A 20,763-nucleotide genomic window follows, 5' to 3' on the forward strand; every position below is an offset into this window, starting at 1 on the left:
GAGGTATTAGCTTACAAGGGCACCTCAGACCAATAGAACAGCAAGAGCAAAGCCCCAGAGGTGGCACCAAGCATAGTGTTCAGGGAGCAGGAAGAGGGCAGGGTGGGGGGAGGGGAGCGAGACAAGGGGACCCCTCCACGTCACCCCATTCTACAGATGAACTGAAGCCGAGAGACAGGAAGCCTTGTAAGCAAGCTGAACCAGGGGCCCAGCCGGGACCAGAAGCCAAGCCTCTGGACTCTCAGCTCAGTGCTCCTTCTACAGCCTGGCACACCTGTGCCATGAATACTAAAGGCTCGGTGATGAGGACTGAGCCAACTTGGGCTTAGGATGACTGCGGGGAGCTGATGGTCCGTTGTCTCCCTGCACCCAGATCTCCCCTTCCTTCTAGGTCCAGCATGTCGGCTCCTGGACTGCACGCTGCTCAGGACACCTGTCCATGTTTCCCCAGCCAGGGCCGCGTAACACTGGCCACCCGCCTTACCACGCTGGACGCAGGCTCACTCCCCTTAAATCACTTTTGCTCTTCCCAGGAACTCTGAGAGGTTGGAGTGAGGATCTCCAGTCACGGATGGGAAGACAGATTTTGAAGTCAGACACATGTGGCTCAGCTGTTTAGTAACTGTGACACTGAGTGAGTCACATCACCTCTTGGAGCCTCTCTTTCCCTGTCTATGCAATGAGGACATCAGTAGCTTCCTGGAGGGTTGTTAGGAGCATCAAAGGAGACACTGTGAGAAGTAGCAAGTGCAGGGGCCGGCACGGCACGTTTCATAAAAGGCAGCTTTCGAAGATCCTCGTTACAGTCACGCATGTGAGGATGTCATGAGCACGAGGGCACCAGGAGACCTTTCCTTGCACCCCGGGGGCACTCTGGTCATGCTCCCTGCCGGGTCTGGAGCTCTGGTCCTAGAGCAAAAAGCTGGAGATTCTTCTCACCGCTGAGGAAAGCAGCCGAGGGCTGGAAGTAGAATCTCTCTCTGCCTTGCCAACCAGAGACCACACCTGCTGCAGTGGCTGTGCCCAGAAGAGAGGCTGCTGCTCCTGGGCACTGAGCAGCAGGAACTGGGAAGGGACAGACAAAGCCTTTGTGGAAGAAGCCAGGACCAGGGGAGAGCCCCTGCCCACACAGGAGCCTGAGCCCACCTTGCGCACCCTCGTGGGGCAGAGCCTGGCTTACTGGCTTCCTAATAGCAATGGGTCACATCCCTCTGGAGCCCCTTGGAGGCTCCAGACACATCATCTCTAGAAATCTGCCTGCTCCACTCCTGTGTAATCCATAATCCAGCTCCTGCCACCCTCATGAGGACAGCCCACGCATCCCCTGGAGCATTCCCTACCTCTGGACCTTTGCTTATGCTGTTTCTTCCACCTGGAGAGCTTTGCTCCCTGCTCTGCTCTCAAAGAGCTAACTCTTTGAGGCTCAGCCTAAATAGCATTTCCTTAGCCCCCAGCTGAAGTAGCTCCTTCTTCGGACCTTTAGTTTCACAAGTATTTATTGAGGCTCGTTAGACCAGCTAGCCTCCTTTCTCTCACATCCTGCTAGGGCTCAGACACAAGGGCACAATCAGAAGCCTTAGTTCCCAGTCCCTACCCCAGAGGCCACTTGCGTAGGACTCCCAGGGGCTGCTGGGGTCCTCCCTTGGAGGAATAGAAAAGCATTCTTCCATTAGGGGGAAAAAAATCCCTTCTGTGGAATTGGGGGTAAGAAGAAGAAAGGTGTCCTGTGGGAAGGGCTCTGCAGTGTGTCCTAGAACTTCCTCAAATCAGGGGTGAGACTGGAGACTGGGGTGAGGCTGTCCAGAGCCTGGGACATGGACCTAGAAAATCCGGCTGTGTGACCTCGGGCAAGTGACCTACCCTTGCTGAGCCTCAAATGCTTCACTTATAAACTGGGGTCGATACTCCCTATCTCTGTAAATAGAAGGGAAAGCCCTTGGCACACAGGAGGTGCTTGAGCCTGGAGAAAGCTGGACCTGTGGACTGATGCTGAGCTCCCCAGGGCTCCACTCGCAAATGCTGCAGCTCAGAGCACCTCTCCCCTTCCGGGCCTCCCCTGCCAGGAGTGGTTTTAAAACTCCCCAGCACCTCGGCTAGAAGCCAGAGCTTCATAAAGTTACTTACCTCCTGCTGAGGGCTTAGCTGGACCCAGCCAGAGCCCATCATTCATTCACTGTTTCTGGAGATTATCACAGCTCACAGAAACAGCAGGGCACCTGGCAGGAACCTGGCCCTAGCTCTTCTCTAGCTGGGGGCTGGAACTGGGCCAGGAGAGCACCCCACTTACTCTGAGAGCATCCACAGCACACTCCCTCCTCCCTCCCTTCCCCATCACCCAGGCCGCACTTCAGTTCTGGGGTTCTGGGGTCGCATCTTAGGCACGGGCACTGCGATCTCATCCCCACTGAGGCATGAGACATGGAGTTCCATGGGAAGAACTCTGAGCTAGAATCAGGGGGTGGTCACTCCCACTCTGTGCTTAAGAAAATAAACCACTGAAATAAACATACCACTAAGAAAATAAACCTCCAGAGCCAGACTACTTGGGTTCAAATCCTAGCTCTGTCATTCACCAGCTATGTTTCCTTGAGCAAGTTACTTAACCTCTCTGTGCCTCCATTTTCTTACCTGTGAAGGGGTGAAATAATAGTGCCTACCTCGCTGGGTTGTTTGGAGGATGGAATTAGTTTTTTGTAAAGTGTTTACAACAGCACCTGGTACAGTGTGAGTGCTGAATTGGTTAATTGAATGACTAAGAGAATCAACGCATCCACACTCTGCTCCGTGGTACGTGAGGCCCTTCAAGATCTTCCCAGATACCGCCGCCTGCCATCCCCTTAGCAGGTCAAGGTCACCCCCTTCCCACCAGCCCCCTCTGCCTGGCACAATCTCACTACTGCTGGTTCAAATGCCACCTCCTCTGTGAAGGCTCCTTAGGACCTTCAGGGTGGTGAGTGGCAGAAGCCCAGCTCTAACTGGGTTCTGTAGCGAAGCAAATGCCCCAACTTGCATTGCCTGAAAAGGGTAGGAGGTCAGGCCTCAGGTCAAGAGACCCAGAAGTTCAAATGATGCTGTTGTTTTCTCCCCACCCTCTGAACCCATCCCCCCTTCCCATGTGTGCTACCCTCATTCTCATCTCCTGCGTTTAGACAACCTTCACGTCTGCAGAACTGGGCCCGCCTTGCCACCTGGCAGCCGAGAGCCCTAGAGAAAAGAACCCTTCCCTCTATGTTGAATTATAAAGTCTCAAAGAAAAACTGATTGGCCAGGCCTGGTTCATGTGCCCTGTGAAAAGGTGGGACAAGAGCCTGCGATTGGCATCCAACCAAGTAGTACCCAAAGGAAGGGGCTGCTGTAGGCAGGAAGAGGGGCGAGGGCGGTGTGACAGACAAGACCCGTGTCCGCGCCACTGCCCTGACACCACCCTACACGTTTTCCTCCCTCTGTGCTCCCATGGCACTCTGCGCACCCTCCGCCAGAGCCCAGCGGGGAGGTGGCTGTCCTGCCCACTGGACTATGGAGTCTTAAAGAGCCAAGGCTCCAGCCATCTTGGCCCCCAGCACTCGGCTCTGCCCCTTGACCATAAACTGCTTTCAATAAATGAGGAAAATGAGGCTCAAGAAGTATTGGGGGGTCTCCCAAGGGGCCAACCAGGAGGAGAGTCTTAGTCTAGGCTCTTCTGACATCACCTTGCAGCCTCTTCCTTCTACTTACGATCATCAAAATCATCCTGTAGAAAACTCTTTGACAAGGAGACTGGAACCCACCCCCTAGGAAGCAGGAGATGGGCCCCTAGCCCGGTTCCCCCGTGGGAGACAGCTCTGGCTTTGCAGTCAGTTGGACCTGTGTTCAGAACCATCTTCTTCCAAAGACCACATGACCACCTTGGGCAACCTAGGTGGTTTTAAGGATTTAACATGAGAATATAGACCAAGTATTCAGCCCACAGTAGGGACCTGAGGAATGGGAGCTGCTGTTTTCCTGGTTGGGCCCCCTGGCCCTTTCAGAGCAGCAGCTGGTTCTGGCTGGCTGCCCAGACCGTAGGGCCCGGAGGGTTACGACCCCAGCGCCAACGTGCAGGAATGTTCACAACGTTTGTCCACTCTTCCATCCACTCATTTATAAGCCCAGCAGGCCCGTCCCACATTGCCACCAGCGACACAGGCTTCCAGGGCAAGCAGGAAAAAGAGCATGCGGCACTGCCGGCTGACACGGCGCTTTTCTCAGATAGTCACGCATGGCATTGGCAGGCAAGACAACGTAGCAGAAGGAGCATGGTGGACCTAGGACCCGTGCAACCTGGGTTCAAATCCCAGCTCTGCCTCCTACTCTCTGTCTGACTTGGCAAGTCACATGATCACCCTGCGCCTCAGTTTATCAGTAAAAGAGAGATAGTAATAGCACCATTCTCACAGGTGACTATGAGAATTCACTGAGTTAAAATATGTAAAGCATTTTGAACGCTGACACTGTTGTCTATTTGATTTGCTAATGCATCTGTGAGGTAAGTACCATCATGGCGCCTCAATCTGCAGAGGAGGCAGTGACTTGCTCGGGTTACAGTGCCGGAGAGTGACAGGGCCAAAACTGGACACCAGGTCCGTCTGACTCTGAACTCCCTGTTGTTTTCACCCTACCCCCATTATTCCCTCTGGGACTCTGAAAAATCCTGTCTCAGCATGAAGTGCTCATCCCCACCTGCCACAACTCCCCACATTCGGCCCCAGCCAATCAGGGTGGACCCTCGGCCAAACCAGATGCTACTGAGCTGGCGTTGCCTCAGTGACCAGGAATGTTCGCCTGACAAAGCCCAGCCCAGGCTCAGCTTCCCATCTGGTACCCATTACCCCCCTTCCCACACGTGTCATGCTTGCCTGTGGGGCGGGGGGAACCCGGGAAGAAATGCCTGGCAGGGAGAAGAGGCTTGATTCCTGCGGACAGTGGGGGAGAGATGGCTATGTTGGCTCAAGAGGACACAAGCTGTGCCATCTGCAGTCCTGGCCCAGAGTGGTATCTAGGCACAGAGCAGAGCCAGAGGGGGTGGATAACCAGGGACAGGGGGACATGACAAAAAGGGAGCAGAGGACTGACTAAGGGGAGGGAGGGTACCACGCTCAGATTTCCTGGGAACAAGCCGCTCCCATCTTTGGGAAGAACAAAGGTTTGGGAGCAGGCAGACCTGGGCTTGAATCCCTGTACTCCACTGCTGTGTGACCTTGTGCAAGTTGCCTCACCTCTCTGAACATGTTTCCTCTTTTATAACATGGGAACATGCGAACCTACTTGATAGGGCTGTGGTGAGAATTAAGGAGGTAATCCAAGAAAAGGCACACAGGAATTCAAGTTCTGCCTCCTCCTAAGAGCGGCACTGCCTAGGGTACAGGCTGTGGCACTGGACGCTAATGTGATGGCCCTGGAATGTCCTGGCTCAAGGGGAAACGACACTGGCAGCTGGAATGACCCTGGGGTTAAGCCTCAGCAATAGCACGGCCTGTCGTGGAGGCAGTGGCAATGAGGGCGCTGATGGTGCTGCTGCTGCTCCTGCTAAATGACAACAATAGCAGTGGCGACAAAAACTGAAGATGAGCAATGACTTCACTCCCGCCCCGAAGCTAAGCACTTTTTGATCTGACCATCACCACAACCCCAGGTAAGAGATGTGGCAGGAGAGGCACAGAGAGGTTAAGTAACCAGTCCAAGGTCACACAGCTGGTGACAGGATATGATTCGAAATCAGGTCTACCGAACCCTTAGGTGTCATAAAGTCCTACAAACACCGGACACTCACACAGTGGCACATCCAAAGCCCCTCCAAGGCCCCTGCAGCCATCCAGCCTGGGCTCCTCCCCCCTCTCTGGGGCTTGGCTCTTACTTGGCCCAGCTCAGGAGCCAATTTGCAATTGCACAATTAATGTTTAAGAACAGCTTTTCTTTTTTTCCAAGAGAGAGAAGAGCATAAGACTTGGTGACAGGGACAGAGCTGGACTTCTGCTAGAACCCATGAGGTCTGCCCCCAGTCCCCTGCCAGGCTGGGGAGGCTCCCTTCTGACCCAGCTCAGCCTAGCCAGGAAATCAAGAATCTGGCAGCTCCTCTCCCTCTAGTCTTCCTTTCTCATTTAAATCCTACCCACCCACCCTTTCCCATCGGGAAGACTTTCTGACTGCTCCACCCCCAGTTTTTGCATGTTCCTCTGACCCCAAGAGATTCTTTGTCGATTTAGTCAGCATCATCTTCACAGGATCCTATATCTCTATCAAACTATAAACAACTCGCATTAGCTTTTTTGTTGTTGCTAGAAACACTATGATAGCCCTCCCATCCTTGGCTTGGAGAATTTCTATTCACCCTTCAGAACCCAGATCAAATGTCACCTCCGCCATGAAGTCCTCCTCTGTGTCCTAAGCTGCCCCATCTGTGTGCACCTCTAATGATTTGTACGTATTTCTAGTAGAATAGCCTCCACCCTGAACCATTAATAACTACTATCCATGTACTGTATTAAGATTGTTACACGCAATTCTAAATCTATCAATAACTCTGCAAGAGAGAGTCAATATCCCCATTTAACAAATGGGGATGAAAAGGCTCAGGGAAGTTGAGAGATTAAGCTAAAGTCACAAAGCTAATAAGTGACCGGCCTGGGATCAAACCTATTTGCCCCAAGCGAATGATTTTTTGGTAGGTTAGGCTGCCTCCCCCATGATGGGTCTCTCCCACTGGCTGCATCTGAATCCTGAGCCTAGCATGGTCCCGAGCTTTGTAGTTAGTTTCTTTACGAATCAGCCCCAGAGGTGAGATGTTACTCACCCTCAACTCCACGGTGACATTCCGGGCCAGAGGTAACCAACCACCTGGTCCCACCACACTCTACCAGCCTCCAGGACAGCCTTAAAAGTCCTAAGTGCTTGTACCCATGCAACTAGGCATTAGAAGCAGCTCTTGTTTCTCCGTGTTCCAGGCCTCTGCGAATCTGCTTCCTCTGTCTACGTGGGCAACTCCAGAGAGGCCTGGCCTTGGGAAAGCACAGGCCTTGGAGTCAGCTGACTTGGGTATCAGCTGTGGGAACACGACTAAACCTCTGCAAAGCTTTTGTTGGCTCAGCTGTGAAATGGGAAGAACCCTCTTCACAGCAGATTGATTAAGATCTTGAATGTCAAGTGCTAAGCACATGTCCACTCATTCAGCCAACAGACATTTTCCGTGTACCTACTACGTGCCCGACACAGTTCTTAGTGCTGTTCACGGCAGCAAACCAAATGGAATAACATTCCTGTCCTTAAGAGGTCTTTAACTCTCAGACCAGGAACCCCTCAAATTGTTAGTCAATCCTCTTAGTGGTCTTATGACACCGTGGGCTTTAACATATACATCTTGGGAACTCTCTCGTGATCACCAGGTGTGGACAAGGAAGCCCCAGAGCACCATTTAAATAGTTAATGAGAAACAACCTAAACGACCATCTCTAACAGTCTGGATAAACTGCGGTAGGTCCATGGGGTGGAATACTACACAGCACTGAAAATGAACTGGATACAACTCAGATACAACACAAAGAGAGAAAAACTAGCTGCAAGGTAAATATATAGCCTCTCACCAATTACTTAAAAGTTTAAAACTCTTGAGCAATACTATGTGTCACTTGGGGAGGCTGAAACATCTAGTAAAAGTAGCAAGGTGGTCATTCAAGAAAGTCTTTTTTTTTCTGGAAGACAGGGAGGTAGGGACTGGGATCAGGAAGGGACACATGTGGAAGATTCAACTGCATGTGGAATGTTTTATTTTTTAATCTGGATGATTGGTTCACCAGTGTTTGTTTTTACTGAACTCTATGCTTTTTATATGTCCGAAATACTTTGCCACACACCAAAAAAGCCATGGGCTTTGGAGGCGAGCAGACTTGGATAGAAAGCCAGATCTGTACCTTGCCGTGTGAGCTCAGTTTTCTCTGTGAAGTGGGGAGCATAATATCCACCACTAGTTCCCGACTGACTCTTCGGACAATCAAACAAGGTTGTATTTGTAAAAGGGCCTGGCACAAAGCAGGGCCTGGAGCATGGGGGTGTGGGGTGACACACAGTAGGGCAGCCTGGTTTACTTCTTGCTGCTGTTGGGGGAATCTCGCAAAAAGAACAGATGGAGAAGGGCCAGTCCCTAGGCCTCAGATTAAGGAGGGGAAAGCATTTACTTGTTCCAAGGCCAGGCTGGCCTTCAGTGAAACTGGTGACGCATCTGGGACCCTGGTGATTGGGCAATCTTGGTCCCTTGACCAGGATACATAAAGTCGTGGGCCTGAGCTGGCTGGACTCCCTCCCACCCCTTCTCAGTTTCCGTTCCTGATCTTCCCGGGACCCCTCCCTACTGTGTGAGCTGGGCGGCAAAGCCAGGCTTCCTCCCCGCCTAACTCTCCCAGCCTCTCCTGAGGTCCTGCTCCTCATTCTCAAGGTGGAGTCTTAGCCATCTTGTACCCAAATAAATCCTCTTAATTGACTTTAGCAAGTCCCAGGCTTCAGCAAGTGTGGCCGAGAGTATGAAGCCCGGGTGTCCGTTTCCTGGTTCAAATCCAGACTCAGGGTGTGACCTCAACATTCTCAACCTTCGACTGGGGCCACTGCCACCTCCTTCACAACATGGCGGTGAAGAATACCTGTAGACGGGGTCTGTACCTCAGCGGTGCCTCTCGGGGGCATAGGATGACACATTCCAGGTGCCTGGGCACTGGCCGCTGTTGTATTTCAATGATTTCTCCCAGCTTTGGCACAATCCAAGTGGCAGTTCTGTCGGACTCAAAGGTGACCCGAGATGAGGGGAAATGTGAAGGGCTAGAGCAGGGCAAGACCTGGGACAGAAAGTGGCAGGAAATGGGGAGCAGGGCAGCCCCTGTATAATCTTTCAGCTACCCAAACCCAGTGAAACCACCCTACTGGCACAAGCACAGGAATTTATCAGTGTTCCTGAGGGCCCAAGGGCTTTTCTGAGGCACAGCTCTGAGAGGGCAGAAGGGAGTGCACTCACTGGCTGTGAAATTTGATTTCAGAACATGACGCATCTGGGGAACGTAGTTACTCCATCTTTGCCCTTCCCTAACCCTGTCCCACCCATTAACAAAGACTAGCTTAGACTTGGGGTGTCCTCCTCAGAGACCCAGGCTCCAGCTCTGCTTCAGCCATCCAATGTGAGTCTTCGGGGCAGAGAATACCTCTCTCTGGGCTTCAGTTTCTCCATCTGTAAAATGGGTGGGACAACATCTAAGGTCTTATCAAGCTATCACTCCACAAACCTTCATAACCAGAGCCAGCCAAGTTCTCTTTCCTGCATGAGAAAGAGGCAAACTCCCTGAGCTGTGCCAAACTGGCCCTCCTCAGCCCGGCCAGTCCCACACATGGTGATGCTGAAAAGGAAACCAGGGAGGCCGTTTACAGCAAGAACACCAGTTACCAGCGGGAGAGGAACTGAATTAGGTTCCAAACAGAGTTTGCATGGAAAGTGTGGCGTCAGCAAAGGCAGATGCAAAGGAACGCATAACTTGTCTAAGTGACGCTTTCACAAACTCCCCCTCTCAGCAAATCTAATTCTACGTGCTTTTGACGGAGCTGAATTTGTATAATTCCCAGGGCTCAGTTTCCTCATCAGTAAGGAAAAATTATAAAATAGACCAAACAGGTCTATTTCTTATAAAGATGTGTTAAGATGTTACGTATAAACAACCTAGTACATACTTGGAGCTCAATAAATGCTGGCTCCATGCTCTGCCCAGTCTGTCTACCCAGGCACCTCTGGCACCAAGCTGACACTGGGTGGCCCTGGTTGCTGGCTCCCCAGCTTGCCTCAGGCCCCCACCAGGCAGACAAGCAGTCCGGATGTTTACACTGGCTGGTCAGGGCCCCTGCCTGCCTGGGACAGGCTGAATAAACATACACAGCAGTTAGGTAGCTCCTGCCTCCAGCTTCCCACAGACAGCTCGCCTCCCAGGCTGGTCTTCCACAGGCGCCTCCGCCCCACCCCAGATCCTCTGTTTACAGATTCTCCCCTACAGATTATATTGGGATTTACTATGTCCAGCTGATATCTGGCGAGACACTCTAACCCAGTCCATGACGATCTCCAGAGCAGGGGCAAACGAGAGGGGCCAGGGTCTGGCAGCCAACAGCTGTGGGGGCTGGGCCCACCCAGCTTCTGGAGGCTTGGTTTCCTCATCTATAAAATGGGGACAACAAGAGAGCCCATTCCACAGGGGACTGTGACTATTAAATGGGATAATGTGATGAAGGCACTAAACACAGGGCCTGGCTCATGGAAGGCACTGTAGAAATAAGCCCTTAAATTTTTTTATTATTGTTTTGTGGGTAACTGGGGAGTCAGTAGGCCCTGAGAGCACATCCTAAAAATAAAGAATAGGAAATTCTTGACCAGACTATGCCAGGCACTTTCCACGTATTATCGCAGCATCCCTGGGAGATGTCATGCATCATTATCTCCCATGTCACAGGTGGGGAAACTAAGGCTCAGAGAGGTTGAGTCACTTATATGGGGTCGCACAGCCCCTGTAAGGAAGTGTGTGCCTGATCCAGAGCCTGCATTCTTCGCCTCCCCAGAGTTTGCATGGAAAGTGTCCTTGTAGAGAACTCATATGTATCTTCCCTCCCACCCAGCCCCTTCACCTAGGGAGGCCACCTTAAGTCCCAGCCTTCTCCAGGCCAGCAGTCTGGGGCTCGGCTGTGTGGCCGGCCCTGCCCACTGCCCAGGTGGTGCTTTGATGGTCTGTGATATTCTTCCTTTGTCCTGGATCTGAGCCCATAGATCCTGCTGCTCCAGGGCCTCCTGGTATGGAAGAAGTGGAAGGAACTGCCATCGACTCACCGTCTACCCTGTGCCAGGTGCCGTGCGACATTTCCGCGTGTAATCTTCATGACCACCCTGTGCTGGAGGAGTTATTATCCCAGTTTTACAGAGGAGGAAACTGGGGTTCGAAGAGGTGAAGGCACTTGCCCAAAAGTCCCACAGCCAGCGAGTGGCAGAGCTGAGGACGAGCTCAGGTCACTCGGACTCAAAGCCGCAATCCTGGTGCTGTCTCCCAGGGGGAGATGAGACATGACACAAACAACCGAACACAAACCAAAAATCGATAAAGGTCTTCAGGGACGTCAACAGCTGTGTGGGCTTGGACAGCTCTGGGAAGCTCAAAACTGGGAATAACAAAAACTCTCCAAAAGGTGACTGTCACTATTAAATGTGGCAATGTGATGAAGGCACTAAACCAGGGGTCCCCAAACCCTGGACCACGGACTAGTACCAGTCTATGGCCTGTTAGGAACCGGGCCGCACAGCAGGAGGTAAGCAGCACGGGGAGTGAGAAGCTTCATCTGTATTTGCAGCCACTCCCTGGTGCTGGCACCACCGCCTCAGCTCCACCTCAGATCATCAGGCATTAGATTCTCATAGGAACACCACTCCCTGGTGCCAAAGAGGTTAGGGACCACTGCACTGAACGACCTGGCACATACTAGGTGCTCAATAAATGGCACCTCCTGGTGCCAGCTTGGTGTCAGACATACCCAAGTAGACAGACAGGGAAGGCCAGATAATGGGCTGAGACATTTACAGAGGGGCACCTGGCCTTCTTAGGGAAGTCTCCGTGTGAATAACACAAAGAATTCTCCACAGGGAGGAGTACGTCCTGGGGGTACCCAGCAGCTATGCCCAGGAAGGGGGTTTGTTGGTGACCCAGGCAGGCAGGAAATACCCTTCCCTGTGCGGTTATGGTGGACCAGTGCCTTCACAGGGGATCAACACTTAATGATCATCTACCATGTACTGGGCCAGGCACCAGGCTTGGCATGCCACATATATTCCATTTTCCCAGCAATCTGATTACATAGGAAGAATTATTTTCGTTTTAGAGAAGGAGAAACTGAGGCTCAGAGAGGGAAGGATGCCTCCTTAAACCATACTCCTTGAAGGGGCAGATCTGTCCAATTCCTGAGTTCTAATGAAATAGAATTGCGTCCCTGGCCGCCTCTCACCAATCGGGTCCTGCCTCCCTGCTCCTCTCTCTGAGGTTCCCAGGATGGCTTCCTCAGGCTTCCCGACCACTGTCTTCATGTGGCTCATGCACACAGGTGGGACAACGTCTGGAGTCAGCATTACAACCCCATTTTACAGATGAGAAAACCGAGGCTCAGAGAGAAGTCACAGGATAGCTTCCCAATGAGATGGACTGGAGACAAGGGTGTATATGGATGAAATCAGAAGACCCCGCACCACAACTGGCTTCCTAACAGTTGCTTCCCTTCTCATGACCATGCACACCCTGTGGGGAATTCAGTAGCCCAAGAGATTCTGGCTGCACGGTTGCCATGGAAACACCAGAGGATGCTCTGAGGGCAGGTGACCAGTCAGCCTTTCTCACCTGGCTAGTGCAAAGGGCAGCCTGAGGGTATAAGCTCGGGTTATGCCAGGGTCCCTCCTCCCATGTGCCCCAGCCTAAGGCCCAAGGCCTTGTGACAAAAATGGCAGTGCCAACTGTTGGCATAGGAGACAGGGAGGTGGTGCCGTTTTGGCCCTAGGAGTCGGAAGTTGGCCTAAATGCCTAACCAGGCGAGGACAGAAAAACCTAGTGACAGAGAGGAGAATAGAGAAAGAAGGACAGACAGGAAAACAATTAGAGAATAGAGCTGGGAAGGATAAGGGGGTTTAGATTTAGCAAACATGTCCCGGGCCTGTAGGACATGCCTGGCTCAAGTCAGCACTTTCTTCACACTAGTTTTGTCACTTGATCCTCTAAACTATTCCATCCCAAAAGATAAAAATAATTCCTAAGACAGAGGAGAGAAGTGAAGATGGGGTGAGAGTGATGGGACCAGCAGCAGAGTCGGTGATGGAGATAAAAGGGGTGACGGAAAGGGGACGCGGCAAACACAACGAAGGTGTCTAGGTGGAGGGGACAGTGGTGGACCCGAGACTTCAAGACGCCCAGGGCCCAGGGCCCTAGGGCTATGGAAGCAGAAATCCTCCCTCGAATGCAGGCCAGTGGCTCCCCTTGCCAGCCGCCAGCCAACAGGGCTTGTCTCTGTCCTTCTAAGCATCATGTGGAATGGAAAAGCACTGTCATAAGTTCATGTCGCATCCCCCACGTTCACTTGCTATGTGACCTTACACAAACCAGCTGTCTTTTCTGGGCCTTTTCTTTAAAACAGAAGCACAAGTCCAAATCCTAGCTCTACCATCAACTAGCTGTGTGATCATGGGCAAATCAATTAACCTCTCTGACCCTCTATCTCCTCATCTGTAAAATGGGTCTATTCATGGTACCCATATCTGATCAGGTTAAGTACTTAGCACATCCCAGGACCTCGGTATTATTAGCTGGTATTAACATAAACATACTTTTTATTGGATTATCATGGGACTCAATTTGAGGCAGTTCTACCTTTCTAAGGGGTTTGTTATATAGGTGGGAGCCTTTTTGGTTTCCAAATGACTGGCAAGTACTAGCATTTAATCTTGGGGGCCACAGTTATTTACTTTCTACAATGTGTGCGGGACAGCCCTGCAAAATTTTTAAAAATACCTCTCTCAAAATACCAATAACACCTGCATTAAGAAACATTGTCTGCTAACCTCAAAGGACCCTCCCAGTGCCCTTGATCTTTCCAGGTCCAACGAGAGGCAGTGCGGGGCGGGGGTTCTTCTGGGTCAGATGGACCTGCTTTCAATCCATCTCTGCCATCAACAAGCTATGAGAACCTGCGACTACCACGTCACCTCCTTGGGTCTTAGTTTCCTCACCGGTAAAGAGGGGTCACTGACTTATGCTTTGCATGACTGTCTGTGGCTTAAACAGGGTGAAGATTACAGAGCATCTACAGCAGGATACTTTGGAAATGGTGACCCTGCTACCACAGAGCAGGACACATGGTGCTCCGAGGGCAAGCGGGCAGAGCTGTCCAGAGCTGGGTGGATCCCTGAGTTATCAGAACAGCCCTTCCATACAGGGACCCACCTACGCCAGTGTAAGCCGAGCCAAGTGGCCTGCTTTCCTGTAGCTCACTGGTCCCTGCAGGGCACAGGGAAAGGCAAGCCACTGGGATCCTAGCACCTTGCTGGTTAGAGCAAGAGATGGGTCTGGGCTGGTAACTGCTTTCCCCCCAGGGCAGAGGCCTATGGTGGCCAGGAGGGCAGCTCTGGGCTCCTGAGATGGGAGGGAAGAGGGGAAGGACTCTGATTAAAGAGGACACTCAACAAGGGCTTGTTAATGACTCCTCACAGCTTGCAGCTGGGCTTGGCAGGGGAGGTGACAGAGGGCAGGAGGAAACCGGATACTGATCAGGAACCTGGCAATGTGCCATATGGGGTAAAGTAAAGTGCTTTACATTTATTTCATTTTATCCACTTAACAACTCTGCAAAGTAGGTGGTTCTGTCCCCATTTTACAGATGAGACGGAAGGTCAGACAGACTAAATGACTTGTCCAAGGTCACACAGCTTGGACATGATTATGATTCTTTGTCTCTCCCTGTCTTCTCTCCTCCCTTCCTCTCTCTCTACACCCACTCTCACGCAGACACACACACAGACACAGACACACAGACACACACACTTCGAAGTCCCATTCGATGACCTCAGGCTCTGTCCCTGCCCCTGTTTAGCCACAGTTCATGACGTGCCCCACTCTCCCTACCCCAGGTGCCAGTGACTCTGCTTTTCTTTTGGTCCTTCACATTCCCTTAAACCACGGGGCCTTTGCACACACTGTCCCCTGTAACTAGAATGCTCTTCTCTTCCCACTTAGTTAACATCACCTCTCCTTTGGATTGCAGTTAGAGCATCGCATCTGCAGAGAAGCCCTCTCTAACCTCCCTGACTAGGTCAAATCCCCCTGTACAGGCACATATAGCACCAGGACACTTGTTTTCACGGCATTTGTCTCTGCTGCAATTTCATGCTTGTCTGAAATTATTTGATAAAGAGTTTTCTTGCCTCCAGGCTCTCCTTACACTGATGAATGGACATTTATCAAGCACCTACTATGCACCAGGCACTGTCCGAGGCACTGTCCAAGGTACTGAAGGGACAGTGAAGAACAAGCCTGGTAAGGTCTCTACGCTCATGGAATTCCCATTCTAATGGCAGGAAACAAAGAGGGACGGCAGGTGCAAAGGGGTGGAAATGAAGAGAAGAGTAAGCTGCATTGGGGGAACCATAACTGTTTGGCTAAAGCAGAGAGGGCAAGATGGGGAAAGGCTAGAGATGAGGCTGGAGGAATGGGCAAGGACTAGATTGTGTAATGCCACAGAATTCCTAGGGAGGAGCCTGGCTTGCTCCCAGAGCAATAGGAGCCATGGAAGGGTTTTAAGCAGTGAGTGACAGGGCCAGACATGTGTTTCAGGAAGACGGCTGAGGCGTCAATGAGGAAGAAAGGCTGGAGGAGAGAGGCTGGAGGAAGGAAGGGCAAGAGAGTGGCCGGCGAGGGGTGGCAAGAAGTGGAAGGGGAAGCAGAATATTGATAGAACTTGGTCAAGGAGGAGTCTGGGTGCCACCTTGAATTCCATTCAGGCAACCCTGCACAGGGGCGCTGCTGGCTGAGGTAAGCAGGGCAAGCAAAGTGCAGGTTTGGGAGGTAGGACGGTGGGTGCCGAGGTGGCCCTTCGCCAGGGAAGGGCAGCATCAGTGTGAGAAGATGGACAGGAGAAAAAGCGATGGCCTTGGGGACCACTCCAACATGCCACTGAGAGAGGAAGGCGTCGCAAACAGCCAAACCCGAGCAGGACATTCTACAAAATACCTGCCCTGAGAAACTGTCACAGACCAGGGGAGGCTAAGGAGACATGATGACTAAACGCAATGAGGGGTCCTGGATGGGACTGGAACAGAAAAAGGGTATTAGTGTAAAAACTGGTGAAATCTGAATAGAGTATGGAGTTTAATTAACTGCAAAGTACCAATGTTGGCTTCTTGGTTTTGACAAATGTACCATGGCCTTGTAAGATGTCACCATCCACGATAACTGGGTGAGGGGTAAACAAGAACTCTGGATCACCTTTGCAACTTCTTTGTAAACCTAAAATTATTCAAAAATAAAATGCTTATTTAAAAAAAATAAAGGTTACAGGAATCCTTGTCCCAGGACTAATTCTCCTAAGAAATGGAAGGGAAGGGTCAAGAAGGGGAGTGGCCCGGGCCCGGGATGAGATGTGCTTGGATCCGTACCCTGGAAATGAGGAAATACGCATTCTGCTGAAATCTCTGACGGGGACTCAGGAGGGAGGGCAGGCCCTGGGGCACCAAGGTTGGGGTCATTTCCCAAACCAAGACTGCTCACGCTTTCCCAAAGTTCCCCAGAGAGTGAACCTGTACCCAGCTAAAAGCCTTTGCTGAAGCCTCATTTGTTTTCTGTCTTAAAAAGTCATGCCAATTCTGCATTCGACTCCAAAACAAAACCTTCTAATTTTGCAATAGAAGTACCCCACAACATTCCCCAGGGCAATCTCGTGCACTAGTATGAAATGGCCAAATATCAAAAGTAAGCATGAAGCCTCAAGAGTGGATAAACTGACCTTGAAAGAGTGGGGAGGAGAAAGAACTAAACCCTCCAGAATAACTGCTGGAGAGAAGGGCACCGAAATACACCCGGCGCCTACCACGGGCCAGGCTCTGAGCCAGCTGCTCACATTCAGTCATTCGTTCATTCTTTTTTCACTTATTCATTCTTCTTACAAATATTTTATGTGCCTACTATGTGCCAGTACTGGTCTAGGTGGAAATACCAGGGAACGAGACAGACAGGAATCCTGACATGGTAGTGGGAGGAGAAAGATTAAACGAACAAGTAAAACAAGGAGTGTGTCAGACTGTGGTAAGTGCTAAGGAGAAAAATCAAGACGGGGGGCCGTTTTCAGCAGGGTGGGTAAAGACTCAGAGGAAATGAGGCCGCTTTGCAGATGTTCCCTCGTTTCCTTTTCACAGCTACGGGTGGTCTTCATTTGCCATTTTACAGATGAGAAAAGTGAGTCTCGAAGAGGTAAGCTGATTCCCTTAAGGTCACCCGAAAAATAACGAGGAAATTGGGGGAGAGCATAAGACTACACCCAGGCCATCCGTGTCTCGCTAGGGAAGGTGATTGCCTGCCAGTCCCCAGGCCCTCGTAGACATCGCTAATTGATAGAATCCATCACATCTCTCTCCCTTGCTAAAGCTAGATTTCCAAGTCCTCAGAAGAGCCAATCAAGAGGGTTAGCATAAGCTTCCTGGAGGTGGTTAAAAAGGAGGCCAGAGGGGACTTTAGAGGACTGGCTGGAGGGGGCCATATCTTCCAGGTAATAAAAAACACTTTGCTAACCGCCCCCCCACCCACCTTATCTTCTTACCTTGATCAGGTTTTAGACAGGTCAGGGGGTAGAATAAACCTATACGGCCCCCTGAGGAAGGGGGTAGGGGATCAGCATTGGTTAAAGGAAGTGACCTTCCACCACACAGCCCAGCACAGTTCCCAGGCTGACCCTGACTGTTGCCAGAGCTGCAGCTAGTGACTTTAACCAGGTCTGGATGCTCCATCCAACAGTCACCCTGAAATCCCTCCCTTCTCGGCCAGAAATCAGTGTGGAGAAGGCCAAAGGGCTCTCCCCACCCACACTCCTTTTTTTCTTCTTTCCATGTAAAGAGAAACATTTGGGGTCGAAGAAATGACTCATTTTCCCTAGAGAGGGCCAGGGCTGGGCTGAGTCAGGGTGGAGCCTGAGGGTCACCACACCGCCTGGCTGAGCTGGCTGAGATGGCTCTGGGCCCCAGGAAGGCAGGGGACACACAAAGGTGGAAGTGACAGAGACAAGTGTCTAGTGGAGGGTACTCGTTTCTCCTTACCCAACCTTGAATGTGTCACTGGGTGTCACTCAGCACTGCTCAAATGGAACCAGATTCCTCTAGACTTTCCTGAACAATCTTTACGGCTGACTCACTGCCACCTGGGGACAGCAAGAAAACTCGAGTCACCAAAGAAGGAAAAAACGGCGACTATGAAGCAATCTCTTCAATGGAGGGATCAGAAATTGCCAGCAGAAATGCTCACTTAAATTTCGTTCCGGGTTTTGTTCTTGAAAGAAAACACATTGCACAATAGGTAGGGGTTGGAATTGCTTGCAACGTGCAGTTTTACAGATTAAATTCTACGTCTCCATTAGCTGGCACTAAATGCTTAGAGATGTGTCCCTAGTAACGATATGAACAATGAACTGACTCCAGGACTATCCACCTGGCACGGGAAAGTGTGTTCTCCATCCCGAGCCCTTCCCGGATTTTCGCCCTGTGAGGGTACGCCCTCCTCCCTCCTCTCACTGGGCATCTGCTGAGGGCAGGTATGCCAAGACAGCCAGGGTCTGCCCACAGGACTTCTCCTCTGGGGAGAGAAGGAACAGTCACAATTAAAGGGCATGAGTGCCTGGAGGACAGAACAGTGCCAGCTCCTCCTCCGGCTTGAAACTTGCTTCCAGCTGCCTGACCCCTCAGCAAAGGGTACCACCTGCTCCCCTCCAGAGCCCCCAAGAGGGGTTCCAGAGCAACCTTGTTCTCATCCTCCTTTGCTGGCCTCCTCTTTCTTTGCTGCTAACAGCCTTTCTGAGCCACAAGCACACCCACCCTCAACCCTGAAGTCAGATGCTCACTCCACAGGGGCCAGCAAAAAACAGACTCGAGTCAGCCCAAACACTGACTTGAAGCTGTGTGGCCTTGGGTGAGCCACCTTGCCTCAGCAAGCCTCAGCTTCCTCATCTGTTAAATGAGGACACAATAGGACCTATCTCTTTAGAGTTGACTCGAACGAAATGAGTCGATGCATGTGTTGCTTACCACAGGGCATGGCTTAGAGTTAATGCTCGCTGAACTGTGGTTCCTACGTCCTGCTCCATGGAGCACACAGGTAAGAGAATGTGAAGACAGGTGTGAAAAAGAGCTACACGAGTACAAGGGGTTCAGGGACTGTCGTCCCTGTTGTCAGCCAGAGAGACTCGAGGAGATTCTGGCTCCCTATGAAGCCAAGAGTGAATGGCTCTGTCACCAGCCAGCCTCGCTTCCAACCTGACACCCATTCTCTACCAGTGCCGTGACTTCTATAAACTGAACTCCCTACTCCGACTTGTCCCAGACTTGACTCACCCGACCAACAGGATATCAGGACCAGGGGCCTGAGCCGGTAGCGTTGAGTGTTCTTCCTGCCCCTTCTCAGCCCTCAGCTTTCTCCCACCCGATGTTCTCAGCCAATAATAGCTGCTTCCCAGGCTCCGTTGCCACACAGCACGTGGCTCCCTGAGCAAAAAATACCCATGCGGGGGACGGCAGGAGGCTCAGGAGGGGCCACGAAGCAGGGGACTGAGAGATGAGTGTGGCAGGAGGCAGAGAACACGTTTCTTAAGTGCCTATTATGTGTCAGGGTGAGACGGGCTCAGTCTCTCGGGGGATAAAGAACCCCAAGAGACTGTGGTGTGTGTGGGGGGGCGGGGAGCAGGAGTTGCTTGGTCTCTAGGGAAGCAGGGGACCCAGTCCCCAGAGAGAGGTCAGGCCAAGGTCCAGGGTCCAGGGACAATTCTCAAAGAGAAGGGTCCTGAGGAGAGAGCAGGCTTGGGAACCTGGTGAGAAAAAGGGGAGCCTGAACCCTAAAGAGGAAAAGCTGGGCTCAGTTACAGAGGGGATGAGGTGTATGACAGGGAGTTACAGCTATCTGAGAACCTAGGAGGGGATGGCTTGGACCAGGGTGGAAGGTGGAGAGAGAGGCCTGCAGAGCTGGCAGTTCATTTAATTGAACATCCCAGAGGCCTCATTTGCCAGACAAGGTTAACTGGGGGGAAAAATAGGAGATCGTAAATGGCAGCCATGAGTTTCCAGTTCAAGAGGTTTGGAGGAGGGGACGAGACCCCACTGGCAGAGGCCCAGGCTTTGGCCCTGTGCCTCCTTTCTCTCTGAGGTAGGGCATCTCCTCGGACCCTTGGCCGCTTCCCACTCCCCCTGCCCAGTGAGGAGCTGCTTGTGCAGTGGCTCTTGCTCCACTTCTGTGGGCTCCTTCAAAGCCTGGGAAGGTCCTCAGGAGGCACAGAGGTCAAGGGGAAAGAATCTGGAGGTCAGAGCGCAGCTCCTCCCTCCTTAGATGCTTCAAAGACCGAATATGTGCCTCTGAAGCCTCCCCTTCCCTGAAGCCACCAGGCTGCTGCGTGGGAGCGCGGGAGCGGGGGTGGGGAGGCACAGGGAGGAGGCGCAGCCACCAGAAGGCCTGGAAGAAGGACTCTACGAAAGCAGTTGGCAGGAGTCTGGGCCCTGAGTCAGAGCTTTGCTGGAAGGCCTGGGATGGGAGTCCCTGCCTCTAAGGAGCCATGTGACTTTGACCCACAGCAGCTCACACACCTTTCTGGACTGTGGTCTCACCTGTCGAAGGCATGGGCTGGATCCCCTGCCCCATCCCAAAGGCCAAGCCCTGCCAGTTCTACCCCTCAATGTCTCTGTCTGCCTCTCCCTCGCCACTACACCAGCCCTGGCTGAACCACCATCTGTCACCTCCATTCTTGCCCTCTCCCCAAGTCCACCTCTATTCAGCAGCCAGAGTGAGTTTAATAAAAAGGCAAGTCAGATCCTGTCACCACCCTGCGGGTACCTCTCCCAGGCCGGATGCACCCTCCACCCTACCAGTTATAAATGTTTGCTGTTTCTTCCTTTGTGGATTTAAATGCTGTCTTCTGGTACAGAAAAAATAAAACCTAAAGTTTATTGATTTGAAAACACATCAC

The 20,763-nt window shown here is 51.8% G+C and overlaps 1 protein-coding gene across 5 annotated transcripts in view; it reads right to left on the reverse strand.

Moving 5' to 3' along the window:
* Nucleotides 1-20,763, reverse strand: part of LOC120595977 (uncharacterized) — a 49,643-nt gene that overhangs the window by 17,233 nt on the left and 11,647 nt on the right. The window contains exon 3 of one of the 5 annotated variants that reach the window (XR_005651042.1): nt 17,356-17,958. The exons of the other annotated variants lie outside the window; for them this stretch is intronic. The gene's annotated coding sequence lies outside the window, so the exon portion shown is untranslated. Of the gene's footprint in view, nt 1-17,355; nt 17,959-20,763 lie in introns of those variants that run through there. 5 annotated transcript variants of the gene reach the window in all.

The sequence above is a fragment of the Pteropus medius genome, unplaced genomic scaffold, assembly GCF_902729225.1.
Source record: "Pteropus medius unplaced genomic scaffold, Ma_sr-lr_union100, whole genome shotgun sequence".
Lineage (NCBI taxonomy): Eukaryota > Metazoa > Chordata > Mammalia > Chiroptera > Pteropodidae > Pteropus > Pteropus medius.